Source organism: Ascaphus truei, chromosome 17 (genome assembly GCF_040206685.1).
Source record: "Ascaphus truei isolate aAscTru1 chromosome 17, aAscTru1.hap1, whole genome shotgun sequence".
Taxonomy (NCBI): Eukaryota; Metazoa; Chordata; class Amphibia; order Anura; family Ascaphidae; genus Ascaphus; species Ascaphus truei.
The window spans coordinates 33956545-33973305 of record NC_134499.1 but is presented as its reverse complement, the minus strand read 5'-3'; the positions used below and the strand labels follow the sequence as shown (position 1 = coordinate 33973305).

General features: G+C 41.4%; 1 protein-coding gene across 4 annotated transcripts in view; it reads left to right on the top strand.

Moving 5' to 3' along the window:
- ATXN7 (ataxin 7) overlaps positions 1 to 16761 on the top strand; it is an 89795-nt gene that overhangs the window by 564 nt on the left and 72470 nt on the right. The window contains exons 2-3 of one of the 4 annotated variants that reach the window (XM_075574727.1): positions 799 to 913; positions 1925 to 2108. The exons of 1 other annotated variant lie outside the window; for it this stretch is intronic. The gene's annotated coding sequence lies outside the window, so the exon portion shown is untranslated. Of the gene's footprint in view, positions 1 to 764; positions 914 to 1924; positions 2109 to 16761 lie in introns of all 4 variants that reach the window. 2 more of the 4 variants (XM_075574725.1, XM_075574726.1) reach the window with 2 other exon arrangements.

Below are 16761 nucleotides of genomic sequence, written 5' to 3'. Positions count from 1 at the left end.
TGCACCCCTAGGGATTTATATATATATATATATATATATATATATATATATATATATATATATATATATATATATATACACATACATACATACATACATACACACACACACACACGCTCCCTATACATATATATTACATACATACACTGTGCACCCCAGGGATATATATATATATATATATATATATATATATATATATATATATATATATAGACTGGACCCACACCCATGCGCTCCCTATACATATATATGGACACTGTACCCAAGGGATATATATACACACACACACACTGTACCCCAAGGATACCTAAATATAGATATGGACACAGTGGTGTGCACCCATTTGATCACTATAAATATATCTGCAAATATATGCACACTGTGCAATCCAGGGTTCTCTATAAATATGTATGAACCTTGTGCAACCCAGGGATTTCTGTGCATAAATATATATGGACACTGTGCACTGCAGGATACCTGTATGTTTATATAGACACTGCACCCCAGGGACACCAGTTAATATATGTTGGCATCCATACAGATGGATATATTGACATTGTGAATGCGGGGATATCAAAATGTATAAATAATAGGAATATAATTCGGTCCAGCGATATAAATTAATAGAAATACAGTATATAGGGGCACCATGCACCCTATGGTTAAATCGTGTGTGTGTATGTATAAATATGTGTGTATGTATTATTCCATATCTAAATACCATTCTTTGTAAATACTATTTTTTTCCTTGGGCTTAATATCAGAACCGAAGAATACTCGTCTCATTTTCCTAACTAGACTATCTGAAGAGCTTGTCTCAGTCCCAAATGAAGATATCTGAAAAGCTCATCTCCTTCCCTAGCAGAGACTTCAGAATCGCACCCCTTCTTCCCCAACTGATCGATCAGGATATGTACGTTCATCTTTAAAAGAGACACATCCGTAAACCGGAATCTGGAAATGTTGCTTAATCACAAAAATTAATCCTACGGCATTACACAATCTCCGGCATACTTTATTATTACCTTTTAATAATAACTTTATTATATAGTATATATTCCTAGGGCACATGACATTCCCGCATCGAAACAAATCTTTCAATTTTGAAGACGCCTTGAGCGTTCTCAAAATAAGCGGGTGCATGTCCAACCTATGCATTTAATTTAGGGTTTAACAGGATTTCATATAATCAACATGGAAACATTACAAGAAATAGCAGTCTTAAACAATAGTGTCAGTATCCTTGTTTTCATTTTCAGAATTGTGATGTCATATATTTGAGATATTGAGAACTGTATAGTTGTTGTTGCATCATCACACGCATAAGGAAAATAAGCCAGAGACCATGGAGATCGAGGGAGAAGCATAGTCTTCCAGGGAGAATGAACGCAGAAAGCAATCCCATAATCTTCACTTAGCTACTACCCCCCCCCCCCCCCCTGTAAACGCAATCCTATTTACTGGATGTTTCCCAAATGACCAACTACTTATTTTTCATGAAATAAATTGTGTTGTTCCTTTGGTGATATATAATGGATTTCGTTTGTTACCTACTATTTGGAATTGAATTGGAAATCAGTTTGTAGTAATCATATGATATAACAGGTACTTACAGGTGTATTACTACATTTGTAGTTATATTCATGTATTTTAGGACTGCCCATACACATTTCTGATATAGCAACTTTGGGGATGAAAAATAATTGCCAGGAAGCATTTGTATTGTAATATAATATACTGGCATCTGTCTTCCATCTGGATACATGAGTAGTTGAGCGTGAGTTCTGGCGGGGCCATTGCACCAAACTGTATTAATTATGGTAAATCTATTTTCTGGCACGTAATAGTTTCACAGTTCAGCAAAATAATACCCGGCTTGTTTAAGTAATAATTTTGAGTGGTAAAAATCTTTATTTTCATACAGGAGTAAGAAATGACATGTACACACCCTTAGGACACGAAGGACCAGTTTTGAAGGTGGTAATTATATTGGGAGGATGTGACACAGCTCTCATCAAATGGCAGAGTGCTAAAAAAATCTCTCTACAAAGGCTGACATCAATATATAAGATCATAACAGGGAAAAAGTATGCTGCTCTCCTGACAAGGTACAAATGTCATTTATTGTCACAAAATAGACAGAAAACACCCAAGTTCATCCACATGTTTCACATAGATTCCATTAGTCTGTTCCAGGCTGTCACACATTATCCAGGCTTCAGGTAGCAAGATTCCAGGCGTAGAGGCATTACACAGGCATTGCTGTTGAGACACAGTAGAACATATTTAGTAAGGGGTGCTAAGTCACATAGCCGCGTATTGGCCACTCACGTGAATGAGCCACTTAGCACTGTTTGGTAATTGGTAATTATGTTCCTGTCTGATGTTTGGTAGACAGGCTTCACAATATCCTCTTGTGGACCTACTGATTGATTGTTTTTGCTAGTTGTAGAGAAGATGTGAGAGAGTGAAGAAGCTAAGTGAAGCTGACCAAATGTTTCCCCTTGATGAGTAATGGACATTCATGCCAGCGAGCTGGGGGTTCCTCTTCTTTTTAAAATTTTTTTTTTTAAATGAGTAGCCTTTTATCTTTCATTTACTTACACCTGCTGAAAAGTTGTGTGTGTCCTGAGTGAATGTCTCCAGTGAAGCAGAATTTATTGTGCCAGGTACTCTCCAATGTTTCGGCTGTGTAAACGAGCCTTTATAAAAGGCCCAAATGTTGGAGTATCTGGCACAATAAATTCTGATATTTGGCAAATCCATGTGCCCATCTCATTTTTTGGGACCTTGGATGCCCCTTGGATGCCCCTATGGATTGGAGCACCGGCAGATATGATCATTTTACTGAGTGCCCGCATTTCCTCTTGTGTCTGAGTGAATATGTCTGTCCGAAGTCTTTTTCTTTTACACTAACTGAGATATCATCTTTGGTTCCATGAGAAGAAGCAGAAAGCAGGTTCAGCATTCAACCAACTGAGACAGTCATTTTGTGTATTTGTGCAGCTTCTGGGCATTGAACGAAACGCGCTCTCTCCCTGCGCGCGAGACGCGCCCTCTCCCTGCGCGCGAGACACGCCCTCTCCCTGCGCGCGAGACGCACGCTCTCCCTGCGCGGGAGACTTTGCCAGTTACGTTTTGTACTCACAAATCGCTGTCTTGGTAGAAGTAGAGTCCATATCATTCAAATTTACATGTGGACATATTCTTGTTGTCAATAATGAGTTTCAAACCACAAAGCGTAGAATAGATACAGTACTACTTACGTCATGATGCCAATTAAAGCTTTGTTTAACTTTTTACCTGATTAATAAAATATATAATTTTTGTCACAGATCGTACAGCAGTCAGTAACTGTATAATTGTTCTGTTTTTGCAACGCAGAAGGATCAAGGCAGACTATTGTGTTAAAATGATGTTTCCTAGCAACCCTGGCTTTGCAGGGAAAAAAATAGATTAATTCAGTTTAAATAAGTACTAACAATATTGTACTTCCCTAAGCTGTGCTGAAGCCCGATTTATTAATAAATATCCCCTGCACTCCGTTTATCCGAAAGAAACCAGGAATATAAGTGCAGGGAATTTGTCGGCTATTAATAATACATGGTTCTTAACCTGATGCCTGCTTCCTAGCCAATGTTATACAGGCTAGAGATTATTCCAAATACAAATCAATCATGTTGTGCACATTGCAATGAGGGTTATTTATACAATTCTCATGACTCTAAAACCAGGGCAACACAGGTGTAAAAAATCATAATAAGAAAAAAAAGAACTGCAAAGGAAAAAAGACCATTGTTTTAAATGGAATTTTAAAAACATTTTTATTACATTTGGTGCTGGTTTGGTTTTCCACCGGTTTAGCAGTCAGCAGAGTTCATTTACATGTCTAGCAAATTCAAATCCCACTTATGAGCACATTCACATGTCTCAGACAGGTCTGCACCCCTGTTTTTCCCCATTATTTCCTCGCATACAGTGCTTCCACTGCAGCAAGGGAATCTGGGTAATGACATGCAAATGAGAGCACGGTTTTACATGTTAAAAAACTAAACTGTATATTCTAAAAACACCTGTCTTTTAAAATAATTTTATTTTATATGCAGGAGCTACAATCAGTGGCATAGCTAGGCATGCAGGGGTCCTCAGGCAAACATTTTCTATTGTGCTGGCCGCGCATGCGCGTTCTGTACTTACGCAGTTGACAAACGCCGGGACAAATTTGGATTGGTCACCTTAGAGAGTGGGCCCCCAAGAGCACTGGCCCCCAGAATGCCCGGCAATAGCTACGCCCCTGGCTACAATCCAAAGGTTGTTCTGTACATCTCTGCTACTTTGATTTTATTTTAATCCTAAGAAAACCATGTATAATTACCATCATATGCTTCTAACTGGCACCTGAGCAGCAGGTCAGCCAGTCTGATAATGTAGTGATGTCAATGCTTTGCATCCACAGCCCCATGGCATTGTGAGACGTGACTTTAGAAGCTCCCGCAGTGAGTGACGGCTATACCGCCCCATAGGGTCTGCACACACTAAGGTGCAGTTTGTTGCATTATTAAGTGTGTGTTCCCCGCATGAGCTCAGGACACCATCAGGGCCGCTGATGGGGGGAGAGCCGGGACAAGTGTCCTGGGGCCTGTGGTGGGCCCGGCCAGCGCTGGAAGTTGGGCATGGCCAAAGGTTGGGTCCAACTTCTTTGTACAGCTGTCGGTCCTCTGGTTGCCGCTGGGCCCCCCGGCTCTACCCAGCTACGGGCCTCCCTCATTCTCTTTGACGCCGGTGCGTGCCGCGTCACTCTCTGATGCCGATTCGTGCCGTGCCTCACTCTGATGCCGGTTCGGGCCAGAAGCTGGAACCAGCTTTCGGCACACCGGCATGAGAGGAAGGCCCGACCCGGGAGATTGAGGGAGGCCCGCAGCAGCGTGGGAGAGGGAAGCCCGGCAGGAGGCACGCCGCAGCTGGGGAGAGCCAGGGGGCACCAGAGGCCTGAGACCACAGACCACCCCCAAGGTGTGTTTTGTTTGTATTGGGGGGGGGGGGGGGGAATTATTTTGTATGTATTTGGATGGGGGTTGTTTTTTGTATGTATTTGGGTGATGTGTTTTGTATGTTGTGGGGGAGGAGGGAACAGTGTGTGTGTGTGTGTGTGTGTGTGTGTGTGTGTGTGTGTGTGTGTGTGTGTGTGTGTGTGTGTGTGTGTGTGTGTGTGTGTGTGTGTGTGTGTGTGTGGGGCCAGGGGGGTGGGGGAGGGAATGAGTGCGAGGAGAGGGAGTAATTGATGGATGGAGGGAGGGGGGGGGAGAGTGAGAGGAGATAGGGGGTGGGAGAGAGGAAGAGAGAGGGGGTGAGGGCAGGGAGTGAGTGAGGAAGAGAGAGGTGGTAAGAATGAGACGGGGAGAGAAATACATGGGGAGGAGGGGGCTCGCAAGGAGTTAAGAAATTGGGGTGCTCGCAGGGCCACCAACATGGGGGTGGTCGAAACTCTAGTTCCGGGTCTCGGGAAATCTGTCAGCGGCCCTGGACACTGTACTGCCTAGGATCGGTCACACAGTTTTGTTAGCGGTAGTCATTAGTGGGCAGTAAGATTTTTAGCAGGAGGTGCACAATATAAAAAAAGTTTGGGAACCGCTGCTGTAGAGGGAAAGCTGTTTAAATGAAAGGGTACTGAACCCACATAAATCATATTTCCAGGTGTATGATGGATTATTAATAAACGAATGAGTCAAATCTAATGCAGCTGTGGCAGGGAGAAATAGAGGCATTTTCCGAGGCCATATAGAGCTGATACTTCAGGCCATGTCTCTAAGTGGTGCTACTTTGTAAGACAGCTTCCGGTACCAGAAACACATTACGTCCCTTTTAAGTGTCTTTTGTAAACTTTTCCTAAGTTGAGGGTAGAGTCCAACAAAGCGTTTCAAAAGAAAATGTCAACAACTTCCCAGTGTAACTGACTTTCAGATTCAATTACCCCTAAAGTAACTAATTTACAGGCCTAAAACGGCATATATCTGCAGAGTGATTTATAGTTCAAACGTATCCTTATGAAAACCTCAAAAAAAAATCGCAACGTAAATTCAGAAATCTGAAAAGTATAACCTAATACAAAGAGCTCCAATTCCAATAGAAAGAGGGCTGTCACCTTGGAACAAAAACATCATGTTTTGGGCCCAAAGTAGTCTGTTGTCCAGGCGTGGGCAACTCCCGTCCTCAAGGGCCACCAACAGGTCAGGTGTTAAGGATATCCCTGGTTCAGCACAGTAGAAGACTGAGCCACTGATTGAGTCCCCTTTGCTGAAGCAGGGATACCTGACCTGTTTGTGGCCCTTGAGGACTGGAGTTGGCCACCCCTGCCTTTGTCTAAAGTCCCCCTTATCTGGTCCCAAAACATAATTTCCTCTTCATCTCTTGATGTATCCAAACACTTAGGAGCTTTATTCAATAAGTTCCTCCTTCCGTCTCTATAAGTTCTCCCCACTTACCACTTAGATTGTAAGCTCTTCAGGGCAGGGACTCCTTTTCTTATTGTTACTTTTATGTCTGAAGCACTTATTATGTCACGTGTATTACGGCTTTGACGCGCTATGTACATGGATGCTGCTATATAAATAAAGACATACATACATACAATTCCACCCCCCAGCTCCTTAAAGAGAGTTGCTTTGGGGAACCCTCTTGTGTTGGTTATTGAAAGGATTTCAGTCTACAAGTGTATTTAGATACTCTTCAATATTATACACTTGAGCATGTTCATATTTGGTTGCGTGGGGAATTCCCACCACCCACAAACGTCGGATGCTACTTTAATCAAGTCATGTGCAAGGACTTCAAAGCAAGAACACAGCGTGTGGTGTTCTGATAAGCTGCAGGGTTTTATGCATATATTGGAGGTAAATAAGATAAGTCTTTCATCCTGACTTTTACTAGGTGTCTAAATGTTCCATCTGAATGCTAGTATTATCTCTATCTACAGTATTTTTCTGCATTAGCAAGAGGGTTGGCGTCCTCTACTTTGCCGACAATTATCAGGGGACATTGAGACTCGTTTTTAGGCACGGCTAGAATATATATCGAAGTGTTCGTTTATGTAAAAATAACCCACGTTTATATATTTAGCCATGCAACAGCCTGTAAAATATTATTTTCATTTGAACATATTTAATAGCTTTTTAGATTAAAGACAGCAAACATAGGATCCTCATTCATTTTCTATTTGTATGTTTTCCAATGGTCCCCAAACTCCAGCTGGTCACAAGCTAAAAGCGAGGTGCACACTGAGTACATATCTGCATGTCACTGCAAACAAGCCTTGCTTGCAATGTAACGACTGTATGGCGTCATAATGGGGGGGGGGGGAATTACATAGGTTTGGGGACCTGTGGGAGATATACGAACACACTCATGGGTATTTTATCTTTGCTGGGCTGTGTGTGTTTTTTTCTACTTTTTTACCGACCAGTATTGAATTGTGTAGATTAAGGCTAAAAGTCTTAATTTCAAGAAATTGATCACAAAATCGCCTTTATTGGGCACTAATATATAACAGACTAATGGCAGAATGATGCAGCTTCCTCACATAGATATGTGCACATTTTTCACTGAAGTTTGCAAATCAGGCAAAATGTATTTTTTATTTTTTATTTTGATGCAAATAAATGAACCAGGCATTAAATGGCCGTGCGCACGCTTACGTGTAACTCTCAATACTGCTACTTGCGGCAGTTTGCACAAAACTGGTGACATTCTGAGCAATGCGACCTTTAGAAACATTTTGGGGAAAACGTGGCATTTAAAAATAAAAAAAATTACACAAAGATTAACAAAATTTGAAGTGAGCACATTTCTAGTCTCAAAATTGTATTGGCCGAGTCATATTTTCAGTAGTGTATGAAAAATAACAATTTGGGCCTGTAAGATGTGTGCAGAGGGAGCAAATGTATAAGAAAGTCTTATCTGGTTCTCCAGCTGTTGGCTTTTGCAGTCAAACCACTCCCAGGAATAACAGTCAGGTCCTTCCTCTGTCAGCACAGTTGTATGCTCCGGAAAATCTCTGCAGTCCTCCTTCTCCTTCTGTCAGCCCAAATGTGAGCTAAGGAATCTCTCGCCTCTATCTCACATGAGGCTTTTTACAGAGCTCTCATTAGTCCAGGTGGAGACTAGGTAATTGTGTGGCTGCAATCAAATATCTCTCTGCTGGATTCTCAGAGCTCTGGGGCTGCTTTCTTTAAACAGGGATAAGTCCCTGTTACAGCGCCATTTGTAAATGTTACTAGTCCTGGAACATGTTATATTCCATCCACCTTCCTGGAGTATTCCGCAGTGATATTTGTGTTGGGGAAGAACAGAAAATGTATAACCGTTGTTTGCTTGGGACCAAGTAAATGTACTTTTTATGCCTCCGATTAAAAATATCACATCACCAGTGTCATCTACTTAGCCACTTTGACATTCGCACCAGTCAGGGGTACAGCCGGCCTTCGGCCATATTTTCATATTACCCCATAAGATTTTGGGGTGTACTTGTGACTACATCAGTATCGATTAGCTCATGGGCAAATAATTAGTCATTTTCCCCTTACAGAGGAGGAGGGGAAACGAATAAAAAATGTCAGGAAACCATTCTGTTCTTTATAACTATACAAATCACATATTTTAACAAGACATGTCCCATGATTTTTCCTCTTACCAGATCTAGACTGATGTGATGAAAAAGCCTCACATCTTACTTTGCGAGTCCCGGTATTTATTATATATTTTTTCCAATGGCTTAGTCTCGTCTTTTTCACCCAAATGTTTGCAATTGATCTTTGTTATATGTAACATTTGACTAATTATGCGTAGATAAATCACTGGGCGTCACAGCTATTGTCCCCCCATGTCTCTCTCCTTTCTTTACATGCAAACATTTATCAGCCACTCTAGTGCACAGTTCACTAATTAGTCTCTGCCTGTGTATTAACTCACAGACCAACCTCCGCAAATATTACTGTGATCTCCATCCATATACTAAGGCCGCGGCCCCAGTGTTCACTGCTGCACGCACGCCTGGCGGCCTGGCAGCTCGTGCACGGGTGAAAGCTGTGGTCGGTGGTTGAGCTGCAGGAGATCGTGGTGGGGGAGCGGCCATGACGTTACGCCGGCGCCGGGGGCGTGGCCAGTGCTCTGTTGCCACAAGAAAAGACAAAATCCTTGTCTTTTACAAAATGTGATCGCGCATCGCGATTTCTATATGCGTGTGCAGGCCCGGCACCATAAAGGAGCGGGTCTTGTTTCCGCCGCACATGCCGAAGCGCGTGCAGCAGCGGCCACCGGTGACTCAGCCTTAGAACAAGGAATGAGGTCGGTATGTAGGGTTGCCAGGGGGCTTCTCCCAATATACTGGACAATGGTGAAAGGTGCGACGCACTCAAGACACACACACACACACTCCTCTCACCTCTCTGCTCCATGCTGTTTCCTCCTCCTTTGCCCCAGGTCCTGACACCACCTCCTGATTGGCAGCTGCTGGGTAATGCAGTCAATCAATATGGAGGAAGCTGCCCAGCCCCCTAACAGCCCTGCTCCCTCCCTGCTCAGGGAAATCCCGTGCCCCCCCCCCCCCAAACCAGTCAGGTCACTATGTCCAGAGAGAGTCCGGACAAATACATACATCTCCAGTATTACCTCTAATTGTTTACTGGACAGTGTCCCCAATTACAGGACATTCTGGTTCAATACTGGACACCTGGCAACCCTATACAGTATTTAGCCACATCTTTTAGTGAGCGCTTTGTGACCTAGTTGGGGTGGATTCCATTCCCCAAGCAGCGTGTAGTGAAGGTAATATTGAATGGGCGAGTGCAGAGGTCGAGTCAAAATAGGACAGGGTGAGAAAAGACCTGTGTGTCTTTATTGAACTTCCTTTGGTTTGTATTGACATGTCGGATCATTTTGATTTCAAATGAGACAAATATTTTTTTTAACACGTAACTAACTATACTAGACAAATAAACATGGGAAGACTGCTGATCCAGGGAGAGATCTGATTGGCGTTATTGGTTAGGATCAAGTGTATTCTTATCACCCTTATGGCATGTACAGTGGCAACTTTGGATGTAATGCTTAGACTAGTCCAGGGGAGGCCAACTCCAGTCCTCTAGAGCCACTAATAGGTCAGGTTTTAAGGCTATCCCTGCTTCAGCACTGGTGGCTCAATCAGTGGCTCAGTCCTGGTCATTGACTTCAAATTCTAGCTTCCTCCCGACTAATTTAAAGCTTATACTTTGAAATATGATTTGTTACGGAATATAAGAAAAATGTGATTAAGAATCCATCATCACTGAACACTGCCACATTGAATGCAACTGTACTTCTTCCCACCAAATACATCGAATCCAACTGTAGTTCTTCCCACCAAATACATCGAATCCAAATGTAGTTCTTCCCACCAAATACATTGAATCCAACTGTAGTTCTTCCCACCAAATATGTGTGCAAGTTAAAATCCAGACTTACTGGGAGAAATGTCATGGTTTAAAGGGAGTAGTGTATTGTTATATACTTTTTTTTAATAGTTCCCAAGTATTTCTGTACTCTAACTTTTCAGCTCAACCCAAGTAGAACACTAAGAACAATATGTTATTCTTTAATGAAACAAATAGCGGGAGACGCATCATTCAAAGGTGGTATGGAGCGTGTCATCATGCATAAGGCAGACTGCACATTACAATGTGGGTAACCTGCATTTGAGAAGAAACATACAGTACAAACCTATGGTTTTGTAGGACATCATAGTTGTTGCACAAGAATACAAGAGGTTGGAAACAATTAGAGCATATAAACCACCGATCAACAGAATCAGTGGTCCATGGCAGGCACCACAGTAGTTACAGGTCATTTTATTATAATTTCGGCAAAAAGCTGTAACTACTGTGGTGCCTGCCATGGATAGCCATTGAATGTGCTGCAGTATTGAGAGCCACAGCTTGTTGTAAGTGGTTCATTTGCCACAGTTCAAAAATGCAGCACCGTTGTTTCGCAGAAATGATGCAACCTTCATTGAATAGGGGAAATGATCAAGTGATGCCTTACTCTCCAGTAGAATCTGCCATTTGGGAGTGAGGTAAGGCAACTGGATAACCGGCACCCGGCAGGCCACTAATGCAATAGGTGAAAAGGAAAGTCTTTATTAACCATTTAAGTTCTCGAGGACTGCAGTGCACAAGAGTATATAGTAACACAATTTTTGACCCCGCTAGCATTCCATGGGTTAAATATTCTGTTTTTCAGTGCAAATGTATACAGGCCATTTGCACAACCAAAGGCTTGAAATTCCCTGGGACACCTATAACCGCGCGCAAATGACCTCCGCAATGGGCAGAGCTACCTGTGCACCTTCAGGTCTGTAAGTTACACCTAGCACAGAGCATCAGTTGAGTGCAGTGTTGTTGGTTTTTTTTGTAGATATTAAAGCACCAGGAGACATTATCCACAGTGATTTCTCCAATGGATATTATTTTATATTTGTTACTCTATAGAAAAATGACTGTAATGAACAGTCCCAAGTCGTATTAAACGCAGTGGTGTTACCTGCTACCTTAGGAGTTAAAGAGCAGGAGAGGTTTTTCAGCTCTTTTAAGTACTTATAATATTATATATTGCTGCGTAGTGCTCACAGCTGGTGAACACTGGCTCTGAATGTTTTACCATCCCCTCAAATTATCTTTTTTTTTTTCCCTTTCCAATACATTTTGCTTTGGAGAAAGAAAAAAAAACTTCCCTGGATAATAATTTCATTTCGACCTCCTTTGCAGAGACCTAATTGACAAAGCAGATGTTCACAATTCCCACTGAACCCGTGGAAATATTGTAAGGCCACCTTCATCCTTAGCAGAATGAAGGGCTACAAGGCAGGAAGCATCGAGATTAATTCTGGTCGGGAATAATCAATGTGATGACTTTGTTTTTTTTTTTGTTTTCTTGTTAAAGAACCTTGATGAACTTGATGGTTTTTATTGACTAAAGGTTCATCACCGTTATTAAACAAAAAATAATATGTATAATGTCTTCTTTTGGAACGTGTTTAGTTTCTAATATGTTTTAGGACAATAGATTTCTCTTGTAAATTGGATTACTGTCTTTTTTTAACCCTCCAATTCTGGATTACCAGTCAATACCATGCAAATAATATTGCCCGCTTTGGTAGAGAGAGGCGTACGTGTAATTTCCAGTATACGGTCCTACATCATAAAGCATTTTTATAAGCGCCATAAAAAGGAGGCACCGTCTATTTAAATAGCTTAAGGATTTTTGTGTGTTTGAGTACATTACAATAATGATTGTATTATTAGCTCATTTATATTACTGATTTGATCCATATTTCTTTATTTTAATGCCTGACCATTTATGTGGAAGGAGCGACGCTAAGATTTGTTGTAGAATGTATAATTAAATACAGGGTGTGCATGTGCTCTGCAGGTTTTCTCTATAGTGAAAGGCTGGAGGATCGAACGCAGGAAGACTGGTGGGGACAGACCTGGTAAAGGAATTAAATGCTTAGAATGGACATATGGGTACTCTGAAGGTTAGGAAGTAGAGCAGGGGTGTCCAACTCCAGTTCTCAAGGGCCACCAGCAGGTTAGGTTTTCAGGACATCCCTGCTTCAGCACAGGTGGCTCAATCAGTGGCTCAGCCATTGATTGAGCCACCTGTGCTGAAGCAGGGATTTCCTGAAAACCTAACCTGTCAGTGGCCCAAAGCAACTGGAGTTGGCCACCCCTAAAACAGATTAATGTATAATTGGAGATCAACTCGGTCTTTGCATTCTAGAGTAATTGGGGAAAAATGGGCAGAGTGGGTGGTTAGATGGTCTTTATCTGTTGATGTTGTGTCAATGGCACCTATCGGTGTGCTGGGAATCTGTTTCCTCCTTTCTTGGGAGGAATTGAAGGTCCTTTTACTCTGACCCGTATCCCAGAATCAGTGAAACTGCTTAATTATTATGTCGTTTGGCTTCCCTGAACACAGAAAAGCAGCTTCACAACATATAGAACAGGGGCCTATGTGTTAGCAAATGTCAGCCGTCCTGATATGCTGAATTCCCTTGAATGATCCTATTTCTCTGTTGAGAGCTGGTCTCTTACCTAAACTTGCAGGGTTATTTGGAAAATGAGCTGCACGTCTGACATCTCCTGAATAAGCCACACATTGTCATAGATGCTCCAGGGATGAGAGAAATTCGGACGTGTGTTCTTTCAGAGCACGGGTACCAGATTCCTCTACTTTATTTGGGATGTGGCTTGGACATGGTAAAAGTAGGATTAAGTGTGATGCCCATATATATATAATATCTTTTGAATAAAATGGTCTTTTAGTTTAACCCTTTGGCCAAAGTGTTGTAAGCCCTTGAGCCCCTCCAAGGCAGACCACATATGGTATGTTTTACAATTCTGTTCAGTTGGTCCTGGCTGATTTGGAGGGGCTCCTCCTTCCCAGTTTTGAAGCTAACTCCCTCCCACTTTTAAATGGTTAAAAGCTCACTCCATTTCACCTCCACACTCATGGGAACCTGCATACAGTTTAATTGGGACAAATCTAATAGAGTGCTTTTCCTGGTAATGTACAGGTTAATAAGAGCTTCAATCAAACTTAGAACTATGCAACTAATTTTGACAGATTTATTATAAATCATTCTTCCTGGTAATGTACAGGTTATTAAGAATTTATTTTAGTGTTAGGACCCTTGAGATGTGGTCTGCCTTGGAGGGGCTCAAGGGCTTACACACTTTGGCCAAAGGGTTAAACTAAAAGACCATTTTATTCCAAAGATATCTGATTATATATATATATTATATATATATATTATATATATAGGCACTGTACCGTGTATCTCTGTTAATGGATGTAGCACTGAGCTCTGTCTGTTTTTCATGTTCTGTCTCTGGTTTTAAATATATATTGCCATGCTCAGTAGCACTCCTCTTTGACACCTATACGCATATATATATATATATTGTAGTTATTTTGGGGGTTCAATATGAGCTTATTGGAGTTCTGTATGTTTTGCAAAATATGTAATTGCCCTAGGTAAATGCTATATATAAACCATGGCTTATACTTTGAGAATAACTGCAGTTTCAGTTATTTTCTGCTTTAATGCAGGGATGACCATATATACACAGCAATACAACTAACAGCAGAAACTCCCCCCCACCCCTCCCCTCCCCTCCCCCCCACCCATCAAAAAGTATTGGTGTACAGTGCGAGATCATGTGCACGTCTTTTATATTTACATGAAATGATGGGAGCAATCTGCTTGTAATTGTTGCAGGAACTGAAAGTGTGTGTGTGTGTGTGTGTGTGTGTGTGTGTGTGTGTGTGTGTGTGTGTGTGTGTGTGTGTGTGTGTGTGTGTGTGTGTGTGTGTGTGTGTGTGTGTGTGTGTATCAGTGGGATTGAGGCACAACTTTACTATAAGCCACTCTGCTGGAGAGGGTACTGCTATCAGAGTACCTATAAGGTACTGTACAAAAATAACAGAGATAGGCACACCATAAATATGCAAAAAAAAAAAGTCTCTTATTGGCCCAACGTTTCGGCTACTGCATATTTATGGTGTGCCTATCTCTGATATATATTACTTGTGAGCACATTCACAGCTCTGCAACCCTGCTTTTTGCCATTATCACCTAGCATACAGCGCTTCCACTACAGCAAGTGATTCTGGGGAATGACATGCAAATCAGCACAGACCACCTTTTGTCTTAAAGCCATTATTACATGCCACCCCTACGCCAATGCTCTCGCTGTTTCAAACACAGTTTTTAAACCTAGCCTGGGATGAGATGCAAAGCCAGTGAACCCACTCGCAGACAGACTGTTTCGACCTTGTCGGTCTCATCAGTGTGAGGTTGGTTGTACTGGCTTTGCAATTTCAAGCTGCCGTTCAAAAAAAAAAATTTGTCCCCCCATTCATTATGTGTATCAATACAATCTGCACACTTACAAGTGACTAGCTAAGCTGCAGATCGATCCGTTCTCCTGTAATTAATCGCTTTACTCAGGGTTATTTAATTCAGCATTATGGGCAATGTAGTTCCTGGAATATGATTGACTGGGCAGTTACTAGATACAATTGGTGCTCTGCTAGAGAGAGGACAGGGGCTCAAGAGTCAGAGCCTATCAGAAGGGGAAGGGGCTGTCACTTTGGAAATGCTTCCTACATTAGAAACATTAAAAAATGTCTTTAAAACATTTTTTTTATTTTTTAAATGCTACAAGTATTTTCTTATAGTACAGAACTGATTTATTAAAAAAACACACATGTAGGATATTGCTTGAACTGCTGCTTTAAGACTTTGGGCAGGTCTTCACCACACATTATTTAGTTTACGGTGGGTAAAAAGGTGACTAAAAACCCACCACCGTATAGCATACAGCATATAAAAATATTACTTGTGAGCACATTCACATGTCTTACACAGGTCTGCAACCCTGCTTTCCACCATTATCACCTAGCATACAGTGCTTCCACTGTAGCAAGGGATTCTGGGAAATGACATGTGTGTGTGTGTGTGTGTGTGTGTGTGTGTGTGTGTGTGTGTGTGTGTGTGTGTGTGTGTATGTATATGTATGTATGTATATATATATATATATATATATGTATACACACTCATTTGCATGTCATTTCCCAGAATCCCTTGCTACAGTGGAAGCACTGTATCCTAGGTGAGAATGGAGAAAAGCGGGGTTGCAGACCTGTGTAAGACATGTGAATGTGCTCACAAGTAATATACACACACACACACACACACACACACAAACCTGTGTGACGTTCTTAGCCCCCCTTTTATATACATATCTTTATACAGCGCCATTCATGTAAATAGTTCTTTGCAGCAGTAATACACAGGACATAATAGGAGTATGTGTAAGTATTCCTGTTATGCGAGAAGGGATGATGGCCTACTGTGTGTCGTTACTTTATTTGAAATGGGTGAACACGGTTCAAACCCCAGTCTCGGCACTATGGGGATTATTCAAATGATTGACAATATCTCTGTTTAATGAATAACCCCTTTATTTCCCCGTGTCTTGTATACCAACAGTTGATTACAACTGGACTTCTATGGGGCATTGATTTGTATATAAGAAACTCTAATTTTATCGTTGTATACACAGTGAATGCTAAATAATAATAATTAATATTATTAAAATTCTTCCAAAAGCCACAGTTATGGGTCTCCTAGCTACCCATAATCCTACACTCCTTGGGTTTACCAACACGGGCAAATCTTTGCACAGTCCTGTTCTGGGGCCCTCTGATACAGAATAGCTGTACATGTCCCAATGTTTAGCCTATGAGTTTTACATCATGCTGTAAAATACATACATTTCAAACTATTTTTGTGGTTTGGTTTAAAAAAATAAGAAATAAGGGGGGGGTTGGGGGGGGCTTATGTACTGCAGAGTTGCATTTCCTATGTAGTATCATAATGTTACTTTCCTAGAATAAAACATATTTACATGGTTTTAAATAATAATACTTTATTTGTGTAAGTGTTTGTTTTTTTCTTCTCTCATAGAATATATTAATCAATTTAAATGGGAATAGAATAGATGTAACGCTGTTTGCTTTGAAATGTTGGACTTGATCTATTTGAGATGCACCTCGCTCTAATGCAATTTTATAACGCTTAGAAGGCATTCCGTAAGAGAACTAAATGATGCAGCGGATGACCTGGGTGGTTTCTCGATATCTATAATAATGTAGTTTTACCTATCT